Below are 9,518 nucleotides of genomic sequence, written 5' to 3' on the forward strand. Positions count from 1 at the left end.
ACTGTAGATGTCAGGGCCCTTTATATCCCTGAATTGGGATTAATATTTAGTGAACCACTGAGAATATAAATACGGAGATGAAGAGGTGAAAGAAACATGCAGAGATGTTTAGATGTTTGTATTAGTATGAGATCATCAAAAAAAAAAAAAAAAAAGATAGATGGTGACATCATCACAATACCCGTGAGAACTTCACAACAGACGGGGTCGTCTTGGAAGTAAAGTACCTGCGCCCTGACGGGTCGCCATGGTGGTTGCCATGGTTACTCAAAACGAGATCGAACGTCATCCCGCTCTCTGATGGAGGCGCAAGGTTTCATAATGCAAATTGCCGTGTGACCGACAACTGCTGTGCTCGGGCGTATCAACGGCGTTCTCTGCAGGGGTGTGTTGTTGCCATGGTTACCTAAAAACACGCCTTAAAAAGTTACTCCGCGGTTTTGACGGACGAGGAATACACTTTGACATACACGTTGCCTGGGTTTCTTGTTGTTGGTTTCGGGTTTGGCTTTTGGTGACGGTGGTTGTCATGGTTACCCAAAACATGGCTGTACCGTCGTCACCATAGAACTGCACACGTCAATATAAATGTTACAGTGTGACAGTCATGGGGTCAATACTTACAGTGGAGTTGCCATGGTTACCCAAAATTTGATTTCATTTTTTTTTTGTCCCCCCTGAAATACACAAAACTAATATGGACGCCATGCAAACCAATATGGACGCCGATCAAGACGCAAGGAGGCAGCTAATCCGGCCTCCAAGCTAACACACACGGCTTCTCTCCTGACAGCCAATCAGACGGACGGATGCGGCGAGCGGCGAAGTGACTGACATCATGTTATTACAATGTTATGATGGGTTAGGGAGGGAGCGGCATAAGTTTACCGAGACCCCTTGGGGCTCCGGGCCGTCACTCAGGGGCACCTCGGCGTGACATTTAAATGAGGAACGGCGGCGTCATCCGTCAGCCGCCATCAGCGTCACCGCGACTTCACCTACGCAGGAAACGGCTGGCGCGGCGGTAAGGGGGAAAAAAAATGGCGCTCGGTTTTCCTCCGAGCGACACGGGAATATTAGTCAAATCATTCCTCGGCCGAGGGGGGCGGGGGGGATTACATAACAGCTTTACTCACTGCTGCTGTGTGTGTTTACATATTAAATACAACTCACACACACACACACACACACACACATAGGGATTTATTTTTATTCCATCCAAGAAACTGGCATCTGGAAATAGGAGGGTTCTTGCAATTGATGACTTAACATTAATTCATATATTCATTCGTCATCTGCTAATTTTGCTCACGATTTGGAAGGGGGTGGGCTCGGCCAATCACAGATGACCCTGGCCCAAGAGGGGGCGGGGCTTCTAACCATAACTGTTAAAGTCGGGATTATTGCTGACTGCGCGAGGCGTCACTCTGCGGGTTTGTCAACGCCTGTCTTGATCGACCCCCCCCACCACCACCACCACCACCACCGCCACCGATCGATTCCCTGATTGATCGCTTCAAGTTCCGATTAGTCGTCCGATTGATTATCTGATGGCTTGATTGAATCTAATTAATTGGACTTTTGCGGGAGACGCGAATACGTTCAAACGAAAGCGATTTGATTTGACTCCAAGGAGATGCGTCCGTGAATGTTCAAAAGAGAAGCCTTCAGTCAGATGCCTTCAAACCTTCGTCGTCCAGAGGGAGTCGAGTCGACACTTTGCAGGTCGAACCGTCATCGATTCTGTTAATGACTTTTTTTTTTTTAGGTGGGGTTGCTGCTCCATCTGCATTTTCTTCACCCAATTAATTCCTGGAAGCAGTTTTTTTTTTTTTAAAAGCAGTCCCATATCTTCTTAAAAGGAGGCAGGACCCCTAACTTAACCCCTGTATGTCCTCGCTAAGAAAACACAACTTCCACTATGACCCCCCTTTTTGTATCCCTGAAAAAAATGTTCATTTCTTCCAAATTTTGGGTTCAATTTCTTGAAATATACATTTCTTTCTTCTTTTTTTTTTCCCCAGCCAAACAGTTCATAACCTCTTCAATTAAGATTCTGGCTGCAGACATTCAGGGGAGAACATTGGAAAGTTAGAAGGACTTAAAAATAATAAAACCTCTGGAGAAAATGAAAACGTAACACTGGAAGGTTTCATTCATTCGTCCATTAATTCAGAGGCGGGGCTTAGCCTGGGAGCGACACCTGTCAATCACGGGGTCAGCTGTCAATCAAACAGAGCGATCGAATCAGTCATGCTGTAGGTCGGAGTTGTGCTTACTGGTTGCTTGACAACACTAGTTATAACTGAAGCAAGAGGCGCGGCTTAACCTGGGCAGGTCACCTGCCAATCATATAGAAAACTGCAACCAATTTAGACTCCTTAAAAGGTTGCTAGGCAACACCAGGTATCACTTAAGCAAGAGGCGGGGCTTATCTGAGCAGGACACCTGTCAATCACAGGGGCAATATTTTGAGACATCCAACAATCTACTCCCTCATCTACACCTACAAACAAGTTAGTGTTTCAATGGTTGCTAGGCAACAGTCAGTGTCACTGAAGCGAGAGGCGGGGCTTAACCAGCGCAGGACACTTGTAAATCACGGGGTCAGCTGTCAATCACAGGACAATCCGTAGGACAATTGAAGAGTCTTCACTGGTTGCTAGGTAACACTGGCTATCGCTTAAGCAAGAGGCGGGGCTTAACTTGGGACACCTGTCAATCATCTTGAGACATCCAGCCATTCACCCTCTTATTCACACTTACGGATAATTCAGAGTCCTTAAAGGTTGCTAGGCGACACCAACTGTCGTTTAAACAAGAAACAGGGCTTAACGTGGGACACCTGTCAATCACAGGGGGCAAATATATTTAGAGACATCCAATAATCTACCCTTTCATCCACACCTACAAGGATTTTAGCGTTCATTGGTTGCTGGGCAACAGCCACTGTAACATTAAGTCCAAATTTTTACTCTGCTTTAGTATAAAGGAGGTAAACGGGTAAGTTATAAAAATCATTACGTCAGTTCCTCTAAAAAAATACATGACAAATTAATATTAGAAATTACTATTAAAAAAGAATTAATGAAATTACAAAATTACATCACATTACAATTTTTTTTAATTTTTTTTATAGAAACAAGAAATAAAAGATCATTTTAACAATGTCACTAGATGTTTTTTTTTTTTGGTAAAAAATCATTTTGTTTTTCAAATTTTGAAGCAAAAAATACATTGCAAAGTTACTTTTTCATTTTTTTCCTTTCCCGTTTTTTTTTTTTTTTTTTTTTTTTTAACCCACCCCAGATGCATGTGAGAAAAAGCGCGCTAACACAAAGATTTGATTTCAGGCAGGGGGCCACAAAATATTGTTCCGAGGGCCACAATTGGCCCGCGCTGCGAGTCTGAGACCCCTGATTTAGAGTCTGCGGGCTGGAGCTGGAGAACACACACACACACATTCACACACACTTGCGGATTCATGTGTGTGAATTTCAGCAAGGTGTCTTTTCCCTCCCACAGCGTGAGGAAACAGAAGCAGCCTCCTCGCCATCCTCTTGCCTAATAAACCGCCCCATTATCTGCGCCGTGATTGGACGCCAGGGAGCGCTGATGTCACCTTGAACCAGGTGATAGTTGGCTGATGATTTGGCTCGAGGCCGAAGGCCGACGCACCGCCGCCGCCCCGCAGGCGGGACGAACAGGAAGTGCATATTAAGATGGCGCTTTTGGCTGCTGACCAGCTCCTCTTGACGTGGGCACACACACACACACACACACACACACACACACACAGGGCACGATAGGAGGCTCTTAATCATATTATCCCTGCGAACGGTGCAAACAGCGTGATGTCCCCGAGTACACGCCAGCGAGGCGCGTTGTCATCGAACACACACCGCCGGAATGGCAACAACTACGTGTCACGTGTACAAACACACACACATACACATGTATGTAAACAAAGGGGGGCATACACTCACCGCAAATGACAACCCAAAGTCAAACAGAACTCCTTGATAGAGAGGTCGATTACATGATACAAGACAGGTGTGAGACAGGAGGGAGGGAGCTGATTGGACACACACACACACACACACACACACACACACACACACACACACACACACACACACACACACACACTCACACACACACACCTGCAGACTAGTATCTGCAGGAGAGGACAGTGAACTGGGGAAGGGAGTAAAAATAGCAGGAAGTAGAAGGAGCAGGGTTACCAAAATAATAGTGGACAGAAAACACACACCGGGTACCTTTCAAAATAAAAGTAATGGCAAGACTTTTATTCAAATATTAAAATGCCTTTTTTTTAATTTTTAATCATTGAAATCTAAAATCTGACAAGTTGGCTAAGTCCCACCCCCCCCCCAAAAAAAACAAAAAAAAAATAAACATGGCGGAATTGCAAAGGATAGATCTTTATTTTTGCTTCGCCACGTTTTAACCCGAGACCAGCCTGCTTTTGGGATATCGAAGCAGGATATAAATTAAGGTGTCACATGACTTGGACTATCCTGAGACTGAAGTATCTGCAGCCACTATCATAGATCAGCGTCCAGTTACTGTGGCGACGCTGTCCGAAAAACCGGTTCCTGCCGGTCAGGGTTGAACGCCGCTTGCTGAAGACGTTAATTCCTGCAGGGGGGAAAGCAACGATTGGATCATCACTTCATGCAGGAAACTCAACTGTCCATTCAGCACACGCACACACACACACACATACACACACACACACACACACACACACACACACACACACACACACACACACACATACACTCACACACAAATACACACACAGTGCGCCTCGCCCCCAACCCCACCCCTCCTCCTCACTGTGAAATCAATATGTAATTTATCAGCGATAAAGCTGAGTATTGCCTTTAGCTTGTTCGTGCACGCTGGTGTGTGTCCATAAGAGTGTGTGTGTGTGTGTGCGTGAGATGCATCAAGGAGCAATGACACACAAACGCTCACCAACACACACACCTGATTAGCAGTGTGATGCCTGTAATCCCGGTCAGCAGGTTGGGCGCCCTGATGCTCCTGGAAAAAGGTCGAATTAACAGGCAGAGTGTGTGTGTGTGTGTGTGTGTGTGTGTGTGTGTGTGTGTGTGTGTGTGTGTGTGTGTGTGTGTGTGTTTTGGGAGTTGGGTTGCTGTCAGGTGGTTCTGTTTGAGGATTTGCAGGTAAGTCAGGTAAGGCCCAACTATTATCATCTCACAACAGTCTTAACTTTTAAGGTGTTTTTCAGTTCCTTTTTTAAGTAAAGTTCATTAAAAAACGGACAAGAGATGAAAGGGATTTTCCAAATAAAATTTGTGGCAACAGCTGCAGTATTTCAAAATAAAAGCCTGGCAGAAACATGTGACCGGACCTCCTCCTCTTCCTCCATGGAGCTATTTGTTGTGACTGTATCATTGCAGAAAGCTTGCCTCCATGCTCAGCCCTGGTGGAGCTGTGGGCGCCATGGCGACCTGCTTGACGGGTTTTGGGGGGGGGGGTTACTTCGCCACAGCGCCGCGGTGAATAATGTTGGGTCTGACATGTAATTTCTCTGCGGCATGCTGGAGGCCAAGGCTTCCTGCGGGCGGAGGGTGTTTACCCGGCGAGCTCGCCGCGCGCAGCTAAGTTATTTAAACAGTGTATTAACATTTAAATGAAGTTAGCGACGTCCTTATGTGACTCACCGCGAAAACATCAGGAAAAGAAGTGAAAGACGGAATTCAATCCTTTGTGGGTGTAAAATACTCCCAGGCTGAAACAGGAAAGGATTTGTGTGTGTGTGTGTGTGTGTGTGTGTGTGTGTGTGTGTAGACTTCATCACAGCAGGACTGCATTGGATCAACTGCAGAAAAACAACAAAAAAAAAAAAGAAAAAGAAGGAATTAGTGATTTGTTAAAACTCCGTCTATCTCGACCCAATGGAGAAAAATAAAAATTTGTCGGAGCAATAAAATATTGTTTTTTTTTTTCCGAAACATAATTTTGAAACCAAAATAAAAATGTAAAAATGAAAATAACAAGATGAATCAAATATGAACGATTCAGCCGTTCGTTATTTTTATTGCTGCCCTGCTGTCATTGGACGAGAGGCAACATATGGACACATTCCAGCATTCACACATGACATAGAGACATACACACATTCATTCACACATTTTATATAAACGCATATATATATGTATAAAAATATACATATATATATGCCACCATTCTTCCATTCATTCACAGACGACACAGAGACATACAACCATTCACCCTCTAATTCACGCATCATGTCGGGATAAACAATAAACTCGCAATTCATTCATTCATTTATCATATTCATAAATACAACCATTTACTGAGTCATTTGTGCATCATATAGAAAAATTCATTTTTAACATATGAAATAGGGACAAACATCATTCACTCATTCATGTATTTATCATATTTATACAAAGTGTCAGGCCCAGAATCATTTGGACAGTGAGACAAGTTTGGTTATTATAGCTGTTTACGCAAACATATTTAAGATACAATTACATATTCAATATAGGCTTAAAGTGCAGACTCTCGTCTGAAATTTGAGAGTATTCGCACCCAAAATGGAGCAAGGGTTTAGGAATTACAGCTCTTTAATACGTAGCCACCTCTTTTTCAAGGGACCAAAAGCAATTGGACATTTTTCTCAGAAAGCTGCAAAAAAAATAAGCTCTTCCCTCGGTCACCTGTCATCAACGAAGCAGTTAAAAGGTCTGGAGCTGATTCCAGGTGTGGCGTTTGCATTTGGAAGCTGTGAACAAAAAACATACGGTTTTGAGGCTGACAAAAGAAGAAATCCTTCAGAGAGATAGCAGGGATGCTAGGAGTGGCCAAATCAACAGTTTGGTACATTCTGAGATGAAAAGAGTGCACTGGTGAACTTGGGAACTCAAAAAGGAAGACAACAGAGGTGCGTGATCGCATAATCCTTTCCATTGTGAAGAAAAACCCTTCTCAACATCCACTCAAGTGAAGAAGTAGGTGTATCAGTATCTGAGTCAAGCATAAAGAGAAGACTTCATCAGAGTAAATACAAAGGATTCACCACACGGTGCAAACCATCAGCCTCAAAAACAGAAAGGCCAAAATTGACTTTGGCAAAAAACACCTGCAGAAGTAGCCCAGTTCTGGAACAGCATTCTTTGGACAGATGAGACAAAGATCAACCTGAATCAGAATGATGGAAAGAAGAAAGTTTGGAGAGGAATTGGGTTCTAGACTTCAGCCAGTCATTGCCTGCAAAGGATTCTCAATAAAATATTGAAAAATACCATTATACTTTGGGTTATTTTCATTTGTCCAATTACTTTTGAGCACCTGGAATGAGGAGCGTTTGAATAAAAATAGCTACAAGTCCTACCTGTTTTATCACATATTTTTGTTCAACCCCTTGAACAAAACCTTAAAGTCAGCACTTCAATACCATTTTAGTTGTTGTATCCCAAATCCAATGTGGTGGCATGCAGAGCCCCGATCACAAAGATCGTTTCACTGTCCGAATATTTCTGGGCCTAACTGTTCAAACATTCAAACCCGATATAGGGACATTCAACAATTCACTCATTTATTCATGCATCATATAGAAACATACATTCATTCTCATTTACACATGAAATAGGGGCCAACAGCCATTCACTCGCTCATTCACATGTCATACATATACATTTACACCCATTCACTCATTCATCATATTTTTACATACAACCATTCATCCGCTCATTCACAAGTGATACAATCATTCATTTATTCATGTGTCATATATAGACACAGAATAGAGATACAACCAGTCACTTTCTCATTCACTCGTTCATTCACACGTAATATAAAGACATTCAACAATCACTCGTTCATCCACGTGTCATATAGAGACACACCACCATTCACTCATTCATTCACATGACAATTTACGGTCTCCAGTGAACCTTCTCCAGGGACCTTCTTGCCGTGAGGCTGCTAATGCAGTTTGTTTGTGAAGCACTGTCCAATCAAAATGAGTGAATAAGTAATAATACTAAGCCCCCTAGTGGTCATAGTTGGAACTGCATTATTAATGTAGTTCCAGTTGATGTTGTTGAGAATAACACGGCCATTTTGATTTAGCACAAACATAAAAATTGGGATTTCAAATTAAATTCATGAGAAGCCAAGCAGGAATCGGAAAGTGAATGACTTTAAACACAGAGTTCAGAAGTGTCACTGAGGAAACTTCTCTGCATGTCTTCCGTCACCATGTCCTTTCCATCAGGTCACATGACAAGGAGGCTCATCTCAACGCCGCGCAGACCCAGATGGACACGGCTAACGGCCGGAGGCTAGACGTCGGGGTTCCATCGGACGCCGTCTGACAGCCGCTCTCCGACGCGCCGCTTCATTTTGGCCCGGAGGAACCAAAGCAAAGCAAAGTCACAGGAATCAAGCGGCGCCTGGCTATTAGCTTCATGCTAATCGTTTCCTGTTGAACGCCAGAAGAGGTGAGAAACGGCGATACTGCCGATCAAGCCGACCAATCAGCTAATCCCCGGGCTCAGCCTTCAAGACAACAGACCAATCAGCACGTCAATCAAGAACCAATCAGCGGCTCTTTGCTATGCTAGCTAGTAGGTGACCTTTCATCCCGCAATTTTAAGCTAGCCCCCTGCTTGCTACAAGCAAGCATGCAACTACTGGTAAACAAAGGATTTTTTACTGATCAAAAAGTTTACTTCCTGTCACGTGACTTCCTGTCACATGATGCCAGTCACATTTCCCCTCTTCCTTTTCATTTTCCTTCCGGCGAAGTTGCCACTTCCAATCTTTGCCGGAAAAAAAAACAAAGAAAAAAAAACAAGGAAAGTTCCAGATCATCAATCAACTCTGAGGCTCTTCTGGGAAACTCTTCCCGCTGTTTCTCTTCTCTCCTCTTCATCTTCCTCCTCATCTCTCGCTCTGTCTTTCTTCACAAAATCTCAGAAAGCCTCTCGCACACAATCACGGCGAGCCTCCTCTTCGTCCTCATTCTTCTTCTCCTCCTCCCTCTCTTTCTTTTCCTCTTCTTCCTCTTCATCTCTCGCTCTTTCTTTCTTCTCAATATCGCAGAAGGCCTCCTGCAATGCAAACATGGTGAGCCTCCTCTTCCTTCACCTCCTCTTCCTCCCCCTCGCTTTGTGAAACATTAGCATCCTGCAGAGGGAGCAAAGCCCCCCGAAGTCATTTGCAGATGCATATGACACACACACACACACACACACACGCACACACACACACTTCTACATGCATTCAGGATTTTATCGCTTTCGGTGATTTCATTCACGTCCCCTTCTTGCACGACGGACCCACCCACGTGAACCTATGGAGCGCACGTGTAAAAAACGCACGGGAGACGGTGGAGGGAAAAAAGGGTGAACGTCAGCGGTCGAAATGTTTAAAGAAGAAGGTCTGAATAATAATCCTGATAATCCAAATGTTCCTGATGTTTCGGACATTCT

Source organism: Fistularia commersonii, chromosome 31 (assembly GCF_037954325.1).
Source record: "Fistularia commersonii isolate RoL2024-O1a breed Wild chromosome 31, RoL_Fcom_v1.0, whole genome shotgun sequence".
Lineage (NCBI taxonomy): Eukaryota > Metazoa > Chordata > Actinopteri > Syngnathiformes > Fistulariidae > Fistularia > Fistularia commersonii.